The sequence below is a fragment of the Phyllobates terribilis genome, unplaced genomic scaffold (genome assembly GCF_046119375.1).
Source record: "Phyllobates terribilis strain yellow unplaced genomic scaffold, ASM4611937v1 Scaffold_5__5_contigs__length_657084704, whole genome shotgun sequence".
NCBI lineage: Eukaryota > Metazoa > Chordata > Amphibia > Anura > Dendrobatidae > Phyllobates > Phyllobates terribilis.
Window position 1 is genome coordinate 3,028,598 of NW_027362765.1, and position 24,428 is coordinate 3,053,025.

Consider the following 24,428-nt stretch of genomic DNA (forward strand, 5'->3'; position numbering starts at 1 on the left):
TTTTTTATTACAGTTTTTTCTAAAAAATGAAATTACAATAAAATGTCTTCAATCCCTTTTTCTCCGTCTCCCAATCCATAATGCTGGGGTAAGATTATCTCTAGAGACCCCTGTACAGACTCCGCACACACGTCTCCGTAAACACACAGCTCCGCTCCGTACACCTTGTACACACACGACTCCGCTCCGTACACCTCGTACACACACGGTTCCGCTCCGTACACCTCGTACACACGCAGCTCCGCTCCGTACACCTCGTACACACACGGTTCCGCTCCGTACACCTCGTACACACGCAGCTCCGCTCCGTACACCTCGTACACACATGGCTCCGCTCCGTACACCTCGTACACACGCGGCTCTGCTCCGTACACCTCGTACACACGCGGCTCCGCTTCGTACACCTCGTACACGCGCGGCTCCGCTCCGTACACCTCGTACACGCGCGGCTCCGCTCCGTACACCTCGTACACGCGCGGCTCCGCTCCGTACACCTCGTACACGCGCGGCTCCGCTCCGTACACCTCGTACACGCGCGGCTCCGCTCCGTACGCCTCGTACACGCGCGGCTCCGCTCCGTACGCCTCGTACACGCGGCTCTGCTCCGTACACCTCGTACACGCGCGGCTCTGCTCCGTACACCTCGCACACACACGGCTCCGCTCCGTACACCTCGTACACACACAGCTCTGCTCCGTACACCTCTTACACACGCGACTCAGCTCCGTACACCTCGTACACACGCGGCTCTGCTCCGTACACCTCGTACACACGCGGCTCCGCTCCGTACACCTCGTACACACACGGCTCCGCTCCGTACACCTCGTACACACGCGGCTCTGCTCCGTACACCTCGTACACACACTGCTCCGCTCCGTACGCCTCGTACACGCGCGGCTCTGCTACATCCACACTGTAAACCCCTCCTGACCCCACACATAAACTTCAGCTCATCCAGCACCATGACAACCAGCACAGCAGAGTCCTGCATCCACTGAGGCCCCTGATCATGTGACCCCTGACTCCTCCCCTCCTGTGACCTCATCACAGCTCCTGTGCGCACAGAGCAGCCATATATGTGGTGGCGGCTTTGCAGGTGGAGGTATGTGGAGACCCCATTACTGGGCGCAGGGGGCATTAACCCCTTCAGCACCGAGACTCTTTTGGGGTCTTGTGTTGCCCCTTTATAAGAATCATAAGGTTTTTGTTCTGTTTCCTGTAATAGATACATACGACCCAACTATGGAGACAGGAAGGAGGAAACGTATTGTTCTCATAGTACAGGACCCCTTTACTGCCCCACAGTGTAATGCCCCCATTATGCCCCTTATGCAGGATGTATGATGCCCCCCACAGTGTAATGCCCCCATTATGCCCCTTATGCAGGATGTATGATGCCCCCACACAGTGTAATGCCCCCATTATGCCCCTTATGCAGTATGTATGATGCCCCCACACAGTGTAATGTCCCCATTATGCCCCTTATGCAGGATGTATGATGCCCCCCCACAGTGTAATGCCCCCATTATGCCCCTTATGCAGGATGTATGATGCCCCCACACAGTGTAATGCCCCCATTATGCCCCTTATGCAGTATGATGCCCCCCACAGTGTAATGCCCCCATTATGCCCCTTATGCAGTATGTATGATGCACCACACAGTGTATGCCCCCATTATGCCCCTTATGCAGTATGTATGATGCCCCACACAGTGTAATGCCCCCATTATGCCCCTTATGCAGGATGTATGATGCCCCCACAGTGTAATGCCCCCATTATGCCCCTTATGCAGGATGTATGATGCCCCCCACACAGTGTAATGCCCCCATTATGCCCCTTATACAGTATGTATGATGCCCCCACACAGTGTAATGCCCCCATTATGCCCCTTATGCAGTATGTATGATGCCCCCACACAGTGTAATGCCCCCATTATGCCCCTTATACAGGATGTATGATGCCCCCACACAGTGTAATGCCCCCATTATGCAGGATGTATAATGCCCCTACACAGTGTAATGCCATTATGCCCCTTATACAGTATGTATGATGCCCCCACACAGTGTAATGCCCCCATTATGCCCCTTATGCAGGATGTATGATGCCCCCACACAGTGTAATGCCCCCATTATGCCCCTTATGCAGGATCTATGATGCCCCCACACAGTGTAATGCCCCCATTATGCCCCTTATGCAGGATGTATGATGCCCCCACACAGTGTAATGCCCCCATTATGCCCCTTATGCAGGATGTATGATGTCCCCACACAGTGTAATGCCCCCATTATGCCCCTTATGCAGTATGTATGATGCCCCCCACAGTGTAATGCCCCCATTATGCCCCTTATGCAGGATGTATGATGTCCCCACACAGTGTAATGCCCCCATTATGCCCCTTATGCAGAATGTATGATGCCCCCACACAGTGTAATGCCCCCATTATGCCCCCACACAGTGTAATGCCCCTATTAGGCCCTTTATGCAGGATGTATGATGCCCCACAGTGTAATGCCCCATTATTCCCCTTATGCAGTATGTATGATGCCCCCACAAAGTGTAATGCCCCTTATGCAGGATGTATGATGCCCCCACACAGTGTAATGCTCCATTATGCTCCTTATGCAGTATGTATGATGCCCCCACACAGTGTAATGCCCCCATTGTGCCCCTTGTGCAGTATGTATGATGCCCCCACACAGTGTAATGTCCCCATTAGGCCACAGCCCCACTATCAGTATTTGGTCAGTATTCGGTCAGTACTTTTTCTCAGGAGTGGGAGCTAAAACCAGGAGTGGGTGATGAATTCAGAACTGGTGTCTTGTTTCTATTATACCTTTTCTCTGATTGTTTCTCACCTGATTTTGGCTCCCACTCTTGAGAAAAAATACTGACCAAATACTGATAGTGGGACCTACAAGCACTAATAAACTATTGAAGTGGGATAGTCACCACCCCATCCCCCTAGAAAAGGAAAAACCCAAGGGCCAATTTGTATGGTTGAGAAGGAATTGGTCTACTGTCACAGATTTTAATATACAGACAATAGACATGAACACCAGAAAAGGGGTCCCCACAGTACATTTTGGATTTCGCACAGTCGTTTGCAGAAAGATGGGCGAGACAGACACTCCTCCATACCTAACCAAGAGACCAATAAAAAGATGGAATTGAACAAGTAATATGAACTTATGACAATCAGAGTGACCGTATTTTTAAAATCCTTAGAAAGCACTGAAATATTCTTGCGACCTGTGGGTGCTGTGGGATTTACTCCTACAATAACTTTCAGAAAAGGTTGGTCAATTAGGGACTATTTAGTGCATAGTTTCTATTAAAAACTCTCCACCAAAGGTGACTTGGCTAGATAGAAGAATCTACGGTTTCTTTAGATGTGGAGAAAGTTGTACATGTAATCGGATGAGACCATATAAATCTTTCTCAAGTTCATCCATGGATAAAACCTTTTTCCAGAGGGGTTATTCCAATTGTAAAACACCAGGAAATATACGGTTGAAACCAGAAGTTTCCATGCATTATATTTCAAGGCACATCTGCATGTTTTTCTCAATATCTAACATGAAATCAGAATAAACTTTTCCCGTATTAGATCAATTAGGATTACAATAATTTTTAATATTTGCCAAATGCCAGAATAATGAGAGAAAGAAAATGTTTTAAGGCATTTTTATTACTTACTGCAAAGTCAAAAGTTTACATACACTAAGATTACTATGCCTTTAAACAATTCTGGACTACCCATATGATGATGTCATGGGTTTGGAAGCTTCTGATAGGTTTTTTGCCAACATCTGAGTTAATTAGAGACACACCTGTGAATGTATTTTAATGCACACCTGAAACACACTGCTTCTTTGTGTAGCATCATGGGAAAGTCTAAAGAAATCAGCCAAGATATCAGAAAGAGAATTGTGGACTTGCACAAGTCTGGCTCATCCTTGGGTACAATTTCAAGATACCTGAAGGTGCCTCGCTCATCTGTACAAACAATTATATTCAAATACAAACAAGATGGGAATGTCCAGCCATCATACCACTCAGGAAGGAGACTGGTTCTGTGTCCCAGAGATGAATGTGCTTTGGTCCATCATGTACATATCAACCCAATGGCAAAAGCAAAAGACTTTGTGAAGATGATGGCAGAAGCTGGTAAGATTGTGTCAATAGCCACAGTGAAATGAGTACTGAATCAACATGGGCTGAAAGGCCACTCTGCCAGGAAGAAGCCATTACTCCAAACGAAACGAAAAGTCAGATTAATGTTTGCAAATGCACACAGGAGCAAAGTCCTAAAGTTTTGTGGACATGTCCTGTAGTCTGATGAAACTAAAATTGAACTTTTTGGGCATAATGACCATCGTTATGTTTGGAGGGAAAAGGGAGAAGATTGGAAGCCTAAGAACACCATCCCAACTGTGAAACACAGGGGTGGCAGCATCAAGTTGTGGGGTTGTTTTTGCTTCAGGAGGGATTGGTGAACTTCACAAAATAGATGGCATCATGAGAAAAGAAGATTATGTGGCAATACTAAAGCAACATCTCAAGACATCAGCCAGGAAGTTAAAGCTTGGGTGAAAATGGGTCTCCCAAATGAACAATGACCTGAAGCATACTGTCAAAATGGTAACAAAGTAGCTTAAGGATAATAAAGTCAATGTTTTGGAGTGGCCATCAAAAACCCCTGATCTCAATCATATTGAAAATTTATGGGCAAAGCTGAAAAGGCTGGTGTGAGCAAGGCGACCTACAAACCTGGATCAGTTACACTAGTTTTGTCAGGAGGAATGGGCCTAATTTCCGACCAACTATTGTGAGAAGCTTGTGGAAGGATATCCCAAATGTTTGACCCTAGTCGTTCAGTGTAAGGGCAATGGTACCAAATACTAATGAAATGTATGTAAACTTTTGACTTTGCAGTAAGTAATAAAAATGCCTTAAAACATTCTCTCTCATTATTCGGGCATTTGGAAAATATTAAAAATTATGGTAATCCTAATTGACACAAACTAGCGAAGGCCAGAAACTTGCTATGAAAGTTTCAACTAGATATAGCAAACAAGTGCATATAAAATATAACTTTTATTAATGAAATATTTAAAAAAGAATTTTTGCAAGATGCCCATATGGTGTATAAATATATCGTGAGTAAAAAGATATAAATATCCAGAATATAGCTAGACAGAGTATCAAGCCCTATCAGGTCCAGCACAGGTAAGGATCCAAAAAGGTACTCAAACTGTGAAGTCCAAAAAGAACCTTACATATAAGCAATAAGCCGAAGTACACATCACCAAATACCCATATAGCAATATATACGGTGATCATACCTATATCTGCATATACCCATAAACATAACAAGCCATTATTAAATGGTAGGTATGTATACAGAAATAGAACTATGAGGAGCCTTCTATTACCATCCAGGCATTAAATCCTCATAGAAAATGGAAACATCTCACCCGGGGTCTTTTTATGTATGTTCCCCCTTTACATTACAGGTGATCAGTTGATCCACGGAACATCCCGACGCATTTCAATCCTTCATCAGGGGTACATAGTTCCTCTTCATCAAGGGTATATAGTTCCTCATTCCCTCATTAGTTCCTCAATTACATCCTAATGCCTCGGATGGGTACATATGTTGCCGTGCTTTATATACGTGCATCAAGCCGCGCTCCTTCATAATTACCGCGCTAACCGTGACGTACTTCCGGTCCCAGAATACCCAGTTGCCGGAAGCCAACGTCACGCGTTCCTATGAATAGGGAACGCACTTCCGGTCCCAGAATACCCAGTTACCGGAAGCCAACGTCACGCGTTCCTATGGACATGGAACGCAAGCGTGATGCTAAGAGACACGCATCACCTTCCCAATACGTGGTACCGCCTCACGCCATGCTGGAGCGCACAGACTCCTCCCCTATGCGGTCCAGCAGTCATATTGAATGGGGTAAGAGATATTCAACAGAGGGAAAAGAAACCCTAAGCTGTCCACATCTCTATTATAGGAAATGCCCCGTATTAATGGTATGTAAAAAGGCTCTATCTGGTGATCACCAGAAAAAATGCCTAATTGCTTAAACAAACACATACAGTTCATCAGTATATTAAATGGGGGTTCCCATAGGACGAATAATTAGACATGGGACCAATAATTAGATAAGAAATATTATATTAATTAGTCGCCAGAACCACAACGGACCTCTCAAGAGGAGCAGAAGAAAAAAGGGGGGGCCCTATTAAAACGACTAGATAACAACTCATCTGCTTACCCTACCTACGTGGGGGTTGGCACCCTACAAATCCTGCGCAAATGGCGCCCCCACTCTACGGTGGCTCTCCCTATCTAACTATCCCTATTCTGTCCCTATTCTGGAAGGAATGGGGCAAAGGATAGAATCTTATTCATACCAAGTGGGGTAGTGGTGCCCAGGGTAAAGATCCATCGAGTTTCCTTTTGTAGTATGCGTAAATCCCAGTTTCCTCCTCTTATCGGTGGTGTCACCTTCTCAATGGCCATAAATTTAATGACATTGGCATCACCCAGGTGCATAGTATTTACATGATTGGCTATTGGGGTATCTTTCTTGTTTTTAATATCACGTAAGTGTTCTAATATCCTTTTCTTTAACTCCCTTCGTGTCTTCCCAATATATTCCAATTTGCATATACATGTGGCCTTGTATATCACTCCCTTCGATCGACAGTTGATGAGTTCCCTGATCTTAAACTCCCTCCCCTTAACAAAACTCCCAGATAAACTGGCCCTACAACCACAAATTACTTATCGTAGAGGGAGATCCCTTAGGGGTCGTCTCGTCCATAGTCATTTTATGTCCGAGCGTAGTCCTACATGGTTGGATCGAGGAGTTTCTGGCTGTTATCGGTGTAACAACTGTAAGGCATGCTCTGCCATGACCCAGGGGAACACTTTCAGGAGTTTTGTTAAGGGGAGGGAGTTTAAGATCAGGGAACTCATCAACTGTCGATCGAAGGGAGTGATATACAAGGCCACATGTATATGCAAATTGGAATATATTGGGAAGACACGAAGGGAGTTAAAGAAAAGGATATTAGAACACTTACGTGATATTAAAAACAAGAAAGATACCCCAATAGCCAATCATGTAAATACTATGCACCTGGGTGATGCCAATGTCATTAAATTTATGGCCATTGAGAAGGTGACACCACCGATAAGAGGAGGAAACTGGGATTTACGCATACTACAAAAGGAAACTCGATGGATCTTTACCCTGGGCACCACTACCCCACTTGGTATGAATAAGATTCTATCCTTTGCCCCATTCCTTCCAGAATAGGGACAGAATAGGGATAGTTAGATAGGGAGAGCCACCGTAGAGTGGGGGCGCCATTTGCGCAGGATTTGTAGGGTGCCAACCCCCACGTAGGTAGGGTAAGCAGATGAGTTGTTATCTAGTCGTTTTAATAGGGCCCCCCCTTTTTTCTTCTGCTCCTCTTGAGAGGTCCGTTGTGGTTCTGGCGACTAATTAATATAATATTTCTTATCTAATTATTGGTCCCATGTCTAATTATTCGTCCTATGGGAACCCCCATTTAATATACTGATGAACTGTATGTGTTTGTTTAAGCAATTAGGCATTTTTTCTGGTGATCACCAGATAGAGCCTTTTTACATACCATTAATACGGGGCATTTCCTATAATAGAGATGTGGACAGCTTAGGGTTTCTTTTCCCTCTGTTGAATATCTCTTACCCCATTCAATATGACTGCTGGACCGCATAGGGGAGGAGTCTGTGCGCTCCAGCATGGCGTGAGGCGGTACCACGTATTGGGAAGGTGATGCGTGTCTCTTAGCATCACGCTTGCGTTCCATGTCCATAGGAACGCGTGACGTTGGCTTCCGGTAACTGGGTATTCTGGGACCGGAAGTGCGTTCCCTATTCATAGGAACGCGTGACGTTGGCTTCCGGCAACTGGGTATTCTGGGACCGGAAGTACGTCACGGTTAGCGCGGTAATTATGAAGGAGCGCGGCTTGATGCACGTATATAAAGCACGGCAACATATGTACCCATCCGAGGCATTAGGATGTAATTGAGGAACTAATGAGGGAATGAGGAACTATATACCCTTGATGAAGAGGAACTATGTACCCCTGATGAAGGATTGAAATGCGTCGGGATGTTCCGTGGATCAACTGATCACCTGTAATGTAAAGGGGGAACATACATAAAAAGACCCCGGGTGAGATGTTTCCATTTTCTATGAGGATTTAATGCCTGGATGGTAATAGAAGGCTCCTCATAGTTCTATTTCTGTATACATACCTACCATTTAATAATGGCTTGTTATGTTTATGGGTATATGCAGATATAGGTATGATCACCGTATATATTGCTATATGGGTATTTGGTGATGTGTACTTCGGCTTATTGCTTATATGTAAGGTTCTTTTTGGACTTCACAGTTTGAGTACCTTTTTGGATCCTTACCTGTGCTGGACCTGATAGGGCTTGATACTCTGTCTAGCTATATTCTGGATATTTATATCTTTTTACTCACGATATATTTATACACCATATGGGCATCTTGCAAAAATTCTTTTTTAAATATTTCATTAATAAAAGTTATATTTTATATGCACTTGTTTGCTATATCTAGTTAATCCTAATTGACCTAAAACGGGAAAGGTTTATTCTGATTTCATGTCAGATATTGAGAAAAACACGCAGATGTGTCTTTTTATTTAGTGTGTGTAACATTCTGGTTTCAAATGTGTATGGCTACATGCACCTGCCCCCTAGATAATGTAGGCACGGCCAAGAGTTTGGTTTAGCACGAGGGTGGGGAAGGGGCCATTTGGGCGATATACACCATGGTCAGGACTAGTGATGAGCGAATTTGTTCAAAATCTAAACTTACGACTTAAATTCAACACTAATATGGCACATTCGGATTTGTGATTGGAAAGGCGAGCACAATTTCTTAAATTCGGGAAAAATTGGCAACGTTCGGCGAATAAATGCGGGAACGTAGTAGTGAAAGTGGCAGAAACAATTTCTGTGAGTCCTTTCACACATTTTTTAGACCAACTCGTGCACCTGCACAACAGAGTGCAAGTCTGACGACTGGAGAGGATGGTGCACTCCTGGTTGAGTCTCCATCTGCTGGGTTGTCTGTAGAGGAAGAGGTTTTGGTTAGTAATTCTACAATTTCTACTGTAGTGAAATTGATGTCACTTTGCTGGTGTCTGCCACAAATTTTTGGAAAGTGGAGAATCCTGATTGGGTCTGCATCTATTGTGTTGGCTAGGGTGGAAGAGGTTTCTGTCTCCATTAAACTACTTCTACTCTGGTGAAATTGATGCCACTTTGTTAGGCCCTAATTTAGGGAAATATGAACGCTTCTGGTTAGGTCTCCATTTCCTGGATTGGCTGTAGTGGAAGAGGTTTTGGTCTCCATCCATTAGTATAGTTATAGTGTAGTAAACTTAATTATTTGGTGCAGATATTGTTCTCCACAAAGGGGTACACAAACATGATAAACTCAAAACTGGTTTTCAATAAGCAACCATCAAACACATCTGCTGCTTCTTCCTCCTCCTTTGTTACCGTGTCAAGTATTGTCACGCAGGTCTCCGAAACTACGGTTGTATACTTGCTCCAGTCAGGCTGAGTGAAAGCCCATCAGCTGTAACAGAAGCGGACATGCTTGATGTGTTTATTTCACTGAGCACACCACATGTTTCTGAATCCACCGTAACATCTCCGCCTGCACCTCACTCACGGTCTAGCAGTTTGTCCGTTTCACTGTACTCCGCCCTCTCTCAGCACCGGAGCCAGCATTCAGTCCTGCAGTTGTGGTCCGTAAAAGATTGTTTACTCCTACAAATGACAAAGCTAAAAGGTTGAACTCCACCATCTCCAATCTGTAGGCCGCAGAAATAATGGTCCTGATTGTGTCTCCATCTACTGGGTTGGCTGTGCTGGAAGAGGTGTTGGTCCTAATTACACTATTTCTACTGTAGTGAATTTAATGCCACTTTGCTGGTTTCAGCCACTAATTTTTGGAAATGTGGGGTGTCATGGAAATATTAAGAAAAATATTAATGATTTCTCTTTTTCCCTGAAACCTCTCTTCATCCCCCTCCCCTATAATATTTGTCAAAGGACCAAGAGCTGACACTTGGACCAACTGCTTCCATGCAAATTAACACACACAGCAGAAGTCACTTGTAGACAAATGCATCACAAAAGGTGCTACAAACCCAATCAGCATGCGAGTGTATTTCCGCCGGCAGAGGCAGGGAATAATTAGACACAGGATTACGATAAATCTACATATAGGTGAGAAGGTTGTACTCCCAGGACGTCAAAAGGAATTTAAGAGCGGTCTCCAGATGTTCGGCACCAACACGAAATATGGAATAACTAAAGTTCCATAATTCCAATAACAATGGGGCCCACATTTTTAGTGACAGAGTCAGCTAAGGAACAATATGCTTATTTTTTCATAGCCGTACGCCCCTCCGGGGAGCTGTGGCGCAAAAGTATGAAAATAGCAGACCGCAACTATGTCATCGAGAGAAAGGTAAAATCATAACGGAAAATATGGCATCGCTTGCAAGTCTCTACGATCAACCAGTGTTAAGTTATCGCAAAAGCCAGCTATTTTAATAAAAATGTGAAGGCTGGAGTCCAGCCCACGTGATGCCATCCCAGGGGGTGTGTGGGCAGGTCTTTCTCTTCAGCATAAAAGAATCCACTGAGGATGGATCAGTATTCATTGCTGGGAGTATATATTTATTATAAGCAATGGATCCCGTTCAGTAGCGGACAAATCTGGAGTGCTTCCCTCTTCCTATATTGAATCGTCTCTGCTATCTTATAGTAAGTTTCTTCTTTAATCCTTATTATTTTGTGTAACTGCATATGTATTGTAATGTCTCCTTTGTAAAATCCTTTTATATTTTTCCTAAACACTGCCTCCCTTTTGGAAGTCTTGCCTGCTTACAAGTCTTGATGCCCTCTTTCAGTCTGTGGGAAAGCTGTATGAGTTTCACTTAATGACCTTCAGTGGCCTAAACCGTGCCTTTGCTTATGCATGTTATTTCTCAAAACGCATTGCAGATCAGGCCATAGTCCAACTCTGTAATGATTAAATTCAAGGCATAAAGAAAGATCTTTGTCTGTGACTAAGCGCCACCGAGAAGTGTGAGCTGATGTTGGACGGGCTGCCATTGCTTATTCAACAAGCTGCATTAGAGGACTTTCTGGGAGAAATGACAGCCAGAGTAGATACGGTTTCCCCCTATGCCAGTCCTTTCACCAAGCTAAAGAATATGAATGTGGTAAAATACAATTCTCACCGAGAAGCAGTGTCAGACTGAAGAACATTGGGCCCACCAGAGGATTTGATTCTGAGGGACCACCTTTCTCCCCTGCTAAAGAGCCCTATAGCAGCTGCAAGGTTTGCGCTATGAACTCTCCTGAAAGAGAAGCCAGGGCCCACTGGAGGATTCTCCGGTTCTCTGGTGGGCGAGTCCAACCCTGCCCTGGCTAAGAAAAGTCTGTGGGAAGGTTCCCGGACACTTTATGGCTGCTTTTTTACTGTGGACTGGCTCCAGTGAGATGTATCATCCCTGGTCACATTCACTTGTCCACATGTTTGTGGTTGGGCAGTCCTTCCCACTAAGTGCACTGAGGAGGGCATGGGTAATGTTCTGCGACCCATGCTTGTGGAAGGCGGGGACAACCCGGGAAGAAATAGTGGTGGCTGGGGACCGAGTATGGATACTTGGCCGCTGCCATGAGGTTGAGGTTGTGAAAAGTTTCCGCCTCCAAGAACCTTAAAGGCAACATTTCAAGTGCAAGCAGCTGTCCAGAAATGTGGCAGTTTAGTATTGCGGCCTGTGGATGGGTAGCTGGCTGCATACTTGCGCTTCCATTCCAAGTAACAGAAAACAAAGGAGCTTGATGGCCCCATCATTATCACAACCTGCAAGGTGTGCACTATGAACTCTCCTGATGGAGAAGCCAGGGCCCACCGGAGGATTTTCCGGTTCTGGTGGGCCCATCCAACCCTGCCGAGAAGCAGCTAAGAAAAGTCTGTGTTAAGGTTCCCGGACACACTATGACTGCTTTTTTACTGTGGACTGGCTCCAGCAATCCATAAGATTGCAATCTGTAAGATCCCTTCACTGGCCCCTAATTGTCCCGCGTATCTAGTTGAAACTACTAACACTACCATGCCATCCATAACCTTTCTTCTCCGTACATTTCTGAACTAATCTACCGATATATTCCCTTACGTAATCTCCGGTCCTCCCAAGACCTCCTTCTCTCCACACTTATTTGTTCCTCACCCAATTGCCTCCAATACTTCTACCAAATATCCACCATCCTCTGGAATTCTGTGTCTCAACACATCCAATTAGCCACCACATTTGAATCCTTCAGACACAACCTGAAAACCCATCTCTTCAAGACAGCTTACAGCCTGCCATTGCCTCACTGCCACCTCGACACCACCGGAGCTAATGCAACTCCACAACCTACTGTCCCCTTCCCCACCGTCCTGTAGAATGTAAGGCCTCAAGTGCAGGGTCTGTAAGACTAAAGATGCAATATGGCACCTTGGCAAAGCCCAGTTATGTTCTCCCTCTGATATCTAACAATAACAAACAGGTCATGCTGGAGAAACTTGCACCTACTGCCACTTATTGTCTTCAGCTCCTTTGTGAGAAGCTAATGTTTGTTCAGCCAGTCTACCAAATAAAATTCCTGAGGTACGAAAATTGTGTATGGCTTTGCTTCTGGTACTGGTTGCTAATACCAAACCATGGCGTTCCATTCACTGGATATTCCTGGCTAGTTGGAGACAAGCTCATTCCCACAGAAAAGTACAATCAAGCTAAGGAGATGGTGGCCTCTATCATCATGAAGGAGTTTGCTCGTTTTCTAGTAATCTGGCTTTTATACAGTGGGTATGGAAAGTATTCAGACCCCTTTAAATTTTTCACTCTTTATTTCATTGCAACCATTTGGTAAATTCTAAAAAGTTCATATTTTTTTCTCATTAAAGTACACTCTGCACCCCATCTTGACTGAAAAAATGGAAACGGAAACGAAATGGAAAAAAAGAAAAACTGGAATATCACATGGTCATAAGTATTCAGACCCTTTGCTCAGTATTGAGTAGAAGCACCCTTTTGAGCTAGTACAGCCATGAGTCTTCTTAGGAATGATGCAACAAGTTTTTCACACCTGGATTTGGGGATCCTCTGCCATTCTTCCTTACAGATCTTCCCAAGTTCCGTCAGGTTGGATGGTGAACGTTGGTGGACAGCCATTTTCAGGTCTCTCCAGAGATGTTCAATTGGGTTTAGGTCAGGGCTCTGGCTGGGCCAGTCAAGAATGGTCACAGAGTTGTTCTGAAGCCACTCCTTTGTTATTTTAGCTGTGTGCTTAGGGTCATTGTCTTGTTGGAAATGTGAACCTTCGGCCAAGTCTGAGGTCCAGAGCACTCTGGAAGAGATTTTCATCCAGGATATCTCTGTATTTCATGTTTCCTTCAATTGCAACCAGTCGTCCTGTCCCTGCAGCTGAAAAACACCCCCATAGCATGATGCTGCCACCACCATGTTTCACTGTTGGGATTGTATTGGTCTGGTGATGAGCAGTGCCTGGTTTTCTCCACACATACCGCTTAGAATTGTTACCAAAAAGTTCTATCTTCGTCTCATGAGACCAGAGAATCTTATTTCACATAGTCTGGGAGTCCTTCATGTGTTTTTGAGCAAACTCTATGCGGGTTTTCATATGTCTTGCACTGAGGAGAGGCTTCCGTCGGGCCACTCTGCCATAAAAACCCGACTGGTGGAGGGCTGCAGTGATAGTTGACTTTGTGAAACTTTCTCCCATCTCCCTACTGCATCTCTGGAGCTCAGCCACAGTGATCTTGGGGTTCTTCTTTGCCTCTCTCACCAAGGCTCTTCTCCCATGGTTGCTCAGGTCTAGGAAGACTTCTGGTGGTCCCAAACTTCTTCCATTTAAGGATTATGGAGACCACTGTGCTCTTTGAAACTTTGAGTAATGCAAAAATTCTTTTATAACCTTGGCCACATCTGTGCCTTGCCACAATTCTGTCTCTGAGCTCCTTGGGCAGTTCCTTTTGATCTCATGATTCTCATTTGGTCTGACATTCTCTGTGAGCTGTGAGGTCTTATATAGACAGGTGTGTACCTTTCCAAATCAAGTCCTATCAGTTTAATTAAACACAGCTGGACTCCAATGAAGGAGTAGAATCATCTCAAGAAGGATCACAAGGAAATGGACAGCATGTGACTTAAATATGAGTGTCTGAGCAGTTTGGCATACCAAGCCATCGAAAACATGTCTCCTCCATACATGTGTGACCTAGTCTCCCTGCATGCAATCGCCCATCCTTCCAAGATCTTCTCTACTTCCCTCTTATCTCTTCTTGCCACAATCGCATACAAGATTTGTCCCGTACTTCTCCCCTACTGGGTAACTCTGTACCCCAACACATCAGACTGTCGCCTACCCTGGAAACCTTGAAAAGGAAGCTAAAGACCCACCTCTTACGACAAGCCTACAACCTGCAGTAACCTTCGTTCCACGACTAACTCTACCCTCGCCTACTGTATCCTCACCCATCCCTTGTAGACTGTGAGCCCTCGCAGGCAGGGTCCTCTCTCCTCTTGTACCAGTCAGTGACTCCTTTTCACATGTAAAGCGCCACAGAATAAATGACGCTGTAATAATAATAATAATAATTATAGTACTTGTACTCTGGTTCAATTGATGGCACTTTCCTGGTGTCTGCCCCTAATTTGATGCGTTTTGGCAGCTTTTGGGCCAGTTTGAAGGTGTTGTGTTTGCGTTTGTTGTTGCCCCCCATTGAATCCTATGACGTTCGTCAATGTTCGGCGAATTTTGCAAATTCGACAATCGTAATCTGACCCGAACATTGAAACATTCACTCATCTCTGCTCACTAACATATCCCGAACAGGAACACATACATTCTTACCAGAGGCATAAGTAAAGTCTGATGGGCCTGGTGCAAGATTTGGACCATACCCCACCCAGGAAAAAAAAAAAAAAAAAAAATATATATATATATACCAGACTTCCATCTGGTATATACAGTACAGACCAAAAGTTTGGACACACCTTCTCATTTAAGGATTTTTCTGTATTTTCATGACTATGAAAATTGTACATTCACACTGAAGGCATCAAAACTATGAATTAACACATGTGGAATTATATACTTAACAAAAAAGTGTGAAACAACTGAAAATATGTCTTATATTCTAGGTTCTTCAAAGTAGCCACCTTTTGCTTTGATGACTGCTTTGCACACTCTTGGCATTCTCTTGATGAGCTTCAAGAGGTAGTCACCAGAAATGGTTTTCACTTCACAGGTGTGCCCTGTCAGGTTTAATAAGTGGGATTTCTTGCCTTATAAATGGGGTTGGGACCATCAGTTGTGTTGTGCAGAAGTCTTGTAGATTCAAAGCTGATAGTCTACTGAATAGACTGTTAGAATTTGTATTATGGCAAGAAAAAAGCAGCTAAGTAAAGAAAAACGAGTGGCCATCATTACTTTAAGAAATGAAGGCCAGTCAGTCGGAAAAATTGGGAAAACTTTGAATGTGTCCCCAAGTGCAGTTGCAAAAACCATCAAGCGCTACAAAGAAACTGGCTCACATGAGGACCGCCCCAGGAAAGGAAGACCAAGAGTCACCTCTGCTTCTGAAGATAAGTTTATCCGAGTCACCAGCCACAGAAATCGCAGGTTAAGAGCAACTCAGATTAGAGACCAGGTCAATGCCACACAGAGTTCTAGCAGCAGACACATCTCTACAACAACTGTTAAGAGGAGACTTTGTGCAGCAGGCCTTCATGGTAAAATAGCTGCTAGGAAACCACTGCTAAGAACAGGCAACAAGCAGAAGAGACTTGTTTGGGCTAAAGAACACAAGGAATGGACGTTAGACCAGTGAAAATCTGTGCTTTGGTCTGATGAGTCCAAATTTGAGATCTTTGGTTCCAACCACCGTGTCTTTGTGCGACGCAGAAAAGGTGAACGGATGGAGTCTACATGCCTGGTTCCCACCATGAAGCATGGAGGAGGAGGTGTGATGGTGTGGGAGTGCTTTGCTGGTGACACTGTTGGGGATTTATTCAAAATTGAAGGCATACTGAACCAACATGGCTACCACAGCATTTTGCAGCGGCATGCTATTCCATCCGGTTTGCGTTTAGTTGGACCATCATTTATTTTTCAACAGGACAATGACCCCAAACACACCTCCAGGCTGTGAAAGGGCTATTTGACCAAGAAGGAGAGTGATGGGGTGCTACGCCAGATGACCTGACCTCCACAGTCAACAGACCTGAACCCAATCGAGATGGTTTGGGGTGAGCTGGACCGCAGAGTGAAGGCAAAAGGGCCAACAAGTGCTAAGCATCTCTGGGAACTCCTTCAAGATTGTTGGAAGACCATTTCCGGTGACTACCTCTTGAAGCTCATCAAGAGAATGCCAAGAGTGTGCAAAGCAGTCATCAAAGCAAAAGGTGGCTACTGTGAAGACCCTAGAATATAAGACATATTTTCAGTTGTTTCACACTTTTTTGGTAAGTATATAATTCCACATGTGTTAATTCATAGTTTTGATGCCTTCAGTGTGAATGTACAATTTTCATAGTCATGAAAATACTGAAAAATCTTTAAATGAGAAGGTGTGTCAAAACTTTTGGTCTGTACTGTATGTCCCTCATCATGGTCCCTTATCTTAGAGCCCCATACTGGTATATACGGTATATATCCCCCATTCTGATGCTGTTCTTTACTGTATAGAAAAAAAAGCTAAGCATTACACTCCCCAGAGGTGAACACAGAAGTCATAGTGCCCCATAATCCCCCCTACAGTATTATGCTCCTACTTATAGTAATGCACTCCCCATACTCCTCCATACACTATAATGAACCCCATAGTACTCCATACAGTATAATGCACAGCCCATAGTCCTCCCTATTGTATAATGCACTCCCTATACTCCTCCATATAGTATAATGCACCCTCAATAATCCACCATACAGTATAATGCACACCCTATAGTCATGCATGTAGTATAATGCACAGCCTATAGTCCTCTGTATAGTATAATGCACAACCCATTCTAAAATATGTTCCCCATCCTGGTATGCGGCCCTCATCCAGGACCCCATCCTGGTATATGGCCCTCATCCTGGTATATATTCTCCATCCTGGTGTATGGCCCTCATCTTGGTATATGGCCCTCATCCTGGTATATGTCCCCCATCCTGGTATATGGCCCTCACCCTGGGCCCCCATCCTGATATATGGCCCCGCTGTTGGTCAATACACAGAAAAAAACAATAAACGCTCCTACTCACCTTCCTAGCACTCACCATGCTGTGCGGCGTCCACATCTGAAGCTGGCAGCTGATTTTGGTTGATTTTGACAGGAGCACATAACATCACTGCAATGCACCCCCGGTCGCCTCTGATTAGCCAGCAGCATGTATTGCGGAGCACGGATTTTGCAAGTGTTTGCGCTGCAATACACTTCACCTGAATATGTGTTCTAGGATGCACATTCAGCTGAAATAGGGGCTGGCACCGGCGGGCCCCATGTCCGCCGGGTACGTTACGGCCCTGATTCTGATGTTCTATTGTATACCTGGCAGGAGCCAATATATTGTGATGACTTCACTATTATATACCACCAGGAGCCCTTACATTATAGTGTCTTTAACAGTGAAACGGCTAGAATGCATGGGCTGCAGTCAAGACCTGGAAGGAGACCATACATTGCAGGCTACATTCTGCTAGCTTCATTAACATATACCTGGGAAGAGATCATAGATTCTGCGGCCTCCAATAATATATACCTAGCAGGAACCCATAGGTTCTCCTGCCTCCAATAATATATACCTGACAGGAGCCCATACATTCTCCTGCCTCCAATAATATATACCTGACAGGAGCCCATACATTCTGCTGCCTCCAACAATATATACCTGACAGGAGCCCATACATTCTCCTGCCTCCAATAATATATACCTGACAGGAGCCCATACATTCTCCTGCCTCCAATAATATATACCTGACAGGAGCCCATACATTCTGCTGCCTCCAACAATATATACCTGACAGGAGCCCATACATTCTCCTGCCTCCAATAATATATACCTGACAGGAGCCCATATATTTCCCTGTACTAATTACATGCACACAACCTCCCATCCTTCAAGATCTTCTTCTCTACCTCCCTCTTATCTCTTCTTGTCACAATTGCATACAAGATTTGTCCTGTGCATCTCACCTACTGTGTAACTCTGTACCCCAACACATCAGACTGTCGCTTACCGTGGAAACCTTGAAAAGGAAGCTGAAGACCCACTTCTTGTGACAAGCGTACAATCTGCGGTAACCCTCGCTCCAGCATACCACTGCACGACTAGCTGTACCCTGACCTACTGTACCCTCACCCATCCCTTGTACATTGTTTTTGCGCCCTCACCGGCAGGGTCCTCTCTCCTCTTGTACCAGTCGGTGACCCCTTTTCACATGTAACGCACAATGGATTAAATGTCGCTGTAATACTGATAATAATTATAGTACTTGTACTCTGGGTCAATTCATGGCACTTTCCTGGTGTCTACCCCTTATTTGATGTGTTTTGGCAGCTTTTTATGCCCATTTAAAGGTGTTGCATATGCTTTTTTTTTCGTCCCCCCTTTGAATCCTATGGTGCTTGGTAATGGTCGACGAACATTCGACCAATAAATTTGGCGAATGTCTAAATATTCGGCGAACATTGAAATGTTCACTAGTCTCTAGCCAGAAGGTCTAATTAAAGGGGATTAAGTTAAGGAAGGATTCCTTATCTTGGACAAGCAGGATTTAAACAAAAAAGTGTCTATACTAGAGAGGAAGCTACAGTGTCACCAAACAGGGACACCAGTTCTCCTATGGAGAGCTAAAGATGCAGTGCCACAGCAAGGAGTATGTGGCCCTCATCGAATGGACTTTGAGAGTATGAGTGACATGCGCACTAAGTAATCCAGTATGAGTTACAATATTGATGTTCTTTCTTTGAATTTGTTTCCAGTATGGAATCATTTAAAAGTTATATCTCTATTTTCATATGATCTTATAAATTTTTATGTAAATGAGTCTCTGATTTTTCCCTTCTTCCTGCTTATTTTACAGGTCACTCATTAATTCTACTCACGTAGTGCATTAAATAGTAACATAGATTGCACTAAAATAATATTTTTTGCCCACCGATTACTATATTGCTATCCTTGCTTCGCTAATTGCCTAGTCCATGCTGACAGCGATTCTGCGCAAGCCAGGAAGCTCCTTATAGTGCATTCCACTGCAGTGTGCGCTCCAATAGTGGATATCTTAGTGCGCATGACTAGTAGCTTTACTGCACATGTCCGGAAGTCTTCAGCATTGTGCTCCACCGGCGTGCTTTCCAACAGCCAGACTTCAGAGTGCTCTGGACTGGAAGCTCCCTGACACGTCCAGAGACAACGCGCACTCGATCACTCACTAAACCACCAATGGCACCACAGGGTATTTGAGGAGCATTATCCTCCCCTTGGCACCTACAAACACCGCTCATTTCCACAGCCACCCCATATTCACCCCACGCAGCAGGTATGTGTGTTCATATGTATATTGCTGTTATGACATGGAACTCTCTGATCCATTAGATCCAGCAAATCTATTATTTTGCAGTTACAGATTCGTGACCTTCTTTATACTCTGCTTTATGCCAGGGCATTACAGGATCCTTTCTGACTACTAGGCCCCTCGTCCTGATTTCCACTAAGCCTTTTTTCCAGCATACTAGGTATTCATTCTTTGTTTTATTCTTATTCCTTAACAATTAGGTGCTCACCATTTAGGCACAATTCCCATGGAATATATATTCCTATGAATAAGTTGTTTTGGTATCACCACTCTATGAATTTATATTACTCTTATTAAATTGCCTGATCTTATATAATTGACAATATGAAATTACATCATGTATGAAGTAACCCTGATGAAGTATAATAATGTTCACATTAGAGTATATCCTATGTCTTTAAGTTGTCTTAACTCGGCAAAAAATGTCTATGAAATGTTTGTATTTTCATAAGATTTTGATTTCTTTATTCTTTATATATTTATTTAGACATATACCCTGCTTTTCTATATGGGGTTCTTCAAAAAAGTATTTTAAAAAGTATCATCATTGGACTGCCAAAGTTTTTTCTATTTGATTTCTGGAGTGGACGAGGTCTCTCATGGCAGTTTTTGACTGGTGGGTATTGTCGTGGGTAGCTTGAGCCATCATAGGATACAGAACTCAGGGAAGCCAACCTTTGTCCCCCACGTGCCACAGTCCTTCTGGTAACTGCACGGCTCCCTTCTCTTGCCATCTGGCCAATTCTTTAACACCAGCCTGTTGTTGTCGTAGGCCACCGGTGGTTCTGTGGCTGAGTACACCTGTGCAGCTGTCACCCTGGCAGGGTTGTCTCTTTGTTGGTAAACTGCAGAGTTTGCAGCCTGGTCGGGCAGGTGGTTGCCTTTAGCTGTAGTTGAGTTATCCTTTGCATGACCTTTGACTTTCACCATGGCAACTTTCTCTGGTAAAGGTAGGTCCTCCATCAGGAGTTGGACAGGTTTATCATTCTTGATAGACTTACTTTCTTAAGATCCAGCTCTCCATATAGGTCCATAGTCATGAAAGCATAGCGGCTGGCTGTATAAATCGTAGCAGTCTGATCTTTAGCATGTCTGCAGGCTTCTTCAAGGGCACGGAGCTCAGCTTTCTGGCTGGACATGTGTGGAGGAAGCTGCTCTGCTTCTATGGTTTCATGAAAGGAAACGGCAGCATGTCCAGTGTAGAACCGGCCATCAACACCATACTGCGATCCATCCACAAAGCTCTCATGGTCTGGGTTATGTAGTGGGACATCGGTAACATGACTGAAACCCCCCCCGTGGGACATTATTTGTAAACAGTCATGTTCCTCTTGTGTCTTAATAAGCAGATCACCCACATTATCACTACTACCCCTCTCCCTACCTCCAGAGGCAACAAGGTGGCTGGATTCAGAGTAGTGAAACATGAATGGTGATGTTATCAGGCATGAGAAGGGCACATTAAAGTCTGAGATGTCAAGCAGTAAGAGAAAGTTAAAAGAAATTCCTGCAGACTGATACAGCAGAAATAGATTCTTAGTGAGACACTGACTGTCCCCCCTCCCTGAAGAGACTGGAGAAGGGGAAGGAGGGGGGGTTATCATTAGTCTAGCACAGCTGCAGTTTCTGTGTGTATTTAGGCTTCGCACAATTAGAACGTGAAATTTCTTTGTCCTTGCCAGGACTGGTTGTACATAATAGGGGCTCTGGACCAGGTTTTTGCCTTGTTATTAAGTGCATTTGTTGCTACCACACCCTTGGCTATTTGGAGTATTACGGCTGGGGACATAGACAGGTACTCCGGGCAGGACACTATTTGTGGCTCTTTAATCATGGGCTTTAAACTTTCAACAAAGGCACAGGACAGTAAACGGGTGTGAACCTTAGACATGTTCTCATATACTAAGTACTGCCATCTTCCAGAGCCAGGTATAATATTTTTCTACTAACAGGAGAAAGCATTTCTAATTTTCTCTACTTTCTCTAACAAATGGCATGGGAAACATTTCAGGGTCTGTCATTCTACTCATCATGGCCAGCATTTCAGTAGGATTCCAGTGACGCCACACACTCCTGGGGCTCTAGACTGGGGTGTGAGGTTTGGTGGTAGCAGTCTGGGCGAGAGCTGCGAGCGGGGTTAGGGTGAGCTGACCACCCTGACTAATTGTCCTAGTGAGTCTTTCATGGCTGCAAAAGGCTGACGTATAACTACTGTATCCATTTGGGTTGTGTTAGGGGAGCTTCTGGAGGGCAGGGTCTGAAGGGGCGTTGGTCCCATCCAGTGCAGGCATAATATTCAGTGGGGGCCTGACCAAGACTTATGGGGGGATTGCACATGGGGCTCTGGCCAAGGGGGGCACACTATGCAAATGGTTTGTGGGGCGTTAACAAAAAGGGTGCAATACTGTTTTAGTAGTAGGGGGTTTAATGGTTCCTATGTGCCAACAGTGGGCACAACATACACAACAGGTCTCCACCCAATCTGGATTCTGATTCCTATATACACAACATGTCCATCCTTCAGGGACAATGTATGGGGGTGGAGTCAAACTGGGAGGGGCAGGGGAATGAACGCCATCTTTGTTACATACTTCAAAATACAAAAACTTATCATCACGTTTTTCTTCCTCCAATCGCCTCTATTTACAGATTTAGAGTTTTTCCACCATATCTCAGTCTGTTTTAGTAAACCAAGATCATTTAAAAAACCTTGCTGTTCCTCCAACACTTTCAAGAAACCTTCATCAAATCTGCCACCCGGTGGATAACCACACACTAAACAAAACCTATGCATTTTCTGCACAAATTTCTTTTCTTTCTTTCTGTTTCTTTAAAAACAGGAATACATGAGTAGACACAAACCAGTGAGAAGTCATACCTTTCACTATGGATTGTATACTCTATACAGCACCTCTACCATGCTCAATCTGTTTCTTACTAAACAGATTAATACCCATGTTCTGTTTCTTAAAAAAGAAACAGGAATACAGGACTAGAGAGAAAAACCAGTGGGGACTCTTACCTTTCACTATGGTCTCCTACTCTGTCACGCCATGCCTGACTTATAATCAGATGACAACCATCAGCCCCTACGTCTAGGAGCCTGAACCATATGAGTTTCCTTAGCAATACAAGAGGCTGCTGTAACAACCAACAATCTGCTCCACCGGGTACAATCAACTAATCACTACAATCCAACTGCATGTACAGATGACCAGTGAAACACCAAATCCACACTCCCCATACAACATACAGCACAAGAATTCAACACAGTACACAAGGTCTCATCAGGGTTCTTTGTCTAACAATAATGGACCCACTTACTATGAACAGATCAAATGACCTGTGACTACTTACCCAACGCGTACTGCAACCCATGAAAACAGAGGGATAAATTCAGGTAGTGTAAGAATAATGCTTCTTACCAATTGCTGCAGCAGTCCCGGATATCTGTCTGTCTGGGTTCCATCAAATTGGTTGGGTCAGCAGTCTTTTGCATTAGTGGGTCCCTGTTCATTGCGCCAGGTTTTGTTTTCGCCACATAACGTGAGGCGTTCTGAGACGTTGTGCCTGTTCCAAATTAAATTGTAAAATTCAAATACGTGCACGGCAGAACTACGACTGATACATTTGAGCATCAGGCTAGATCTACTTTTACATGCTCTGGTCCAGGTTTATATAGGTTAATAGTATTCATACTTTAAACAATATAATTTGCTCAGCTTATCTCTAAATATGTGCTGGCATTAGCATACATACATCTAATTGGCTAAGTTAACACTACTGACACCCAGCTTTCTGACTTTCGTTTCTTCCTTATGTTTTCTCTGGTCTCTAGACAAAGACATTCCTGAGGGACATCTTATCTCACACACACATACTGACTCAAACTCCATTTTAGTAAGCAGAAGATACACTTACAAAAATCAAAATGGAGTCAGGATAGATAAAGTATAACTCCTGCTCTCACACTGTACTACTATAGTGCGGTATATTATCCCTGCCAGTCAGTGTAATACTAACGACCCCATATACATGAGATAAGTGTTGGCTGAATGGTCATTTGGCAGACGGCTATCTCTCCAGACTCCCCCATACACACAAATATTCCAGCTTTCCTGTGATCTGTATGATGGTCGTCTCCAGACTCCTCTAGCGGAGGATTATGTACAGGAAGAACAAACGGATTAGCCTCTGAAATTCAGGATGCCAGATCCTTCTCTGCCCTGACATCATCTGTCGGGAGGTCCCCAAATACATTATATAGTTGAGTAAACCCCCAAAATCAGTGCTTTCATGCAACTCTAATCTAATGTGTACTGGGAGGTTAAAAGGTAACTTATTGGACGTTGTCCCTGGCCCCGGCCTAATAGAATTTCATACATTTCAGGCCCAGACACCATTATTAGGCATTTAACTATGGTAGTAACTGGGCAGCCCCATACTATCGAGTACTTGGGGAAAGAGGGGCATTCAGCTGAACTCTGTCAAACCTTCTTAGATGCCATGTTTGTTTTTGACAGCAGAAAATGGTTAAACTGCCAGGGGTTTTGTTGCAGCCGCACCTGTGCCATCATTGTGGTGTACATCTATGTCCTGATGCCCAAAATTTTTTATTTTTTTTAAAACAAATGTTTAACCCCTTTAAAGCCTGGGGCGT

General features: G+C 44.2%; 1 protein-coding gene across 4 annotated transcripts in view; it reads left to right on the forward strand.

Annotated features, from left to right (window-relative positions):
- Positions 1–1,016: 1,016 nt before the first annotated feature.
- The window catches only part of LOC141271706 (uncharacterized), a 35,461-nt gene continuing 12,049 nt past the window's right edge, over positions 1,017–24,428 (forward strand). For 2 of the 4 annotated variants that reach the window (XM_073681783.1, XM_073681786.1), the window contains exon 1: positions 1,017–1,102. The gene's annotated coding sequence lies outside the window, so the exon portion shown is untranslated. Of the gene's footprint in view, positions 1,103–16,548; positions 16,671–20,285; positions 20,385–24,428 lie in introns of those variants that run through there. The other 2 variants (XM_073681785.1, XM_073681784.1) reach the window with 2 other exon arrangements.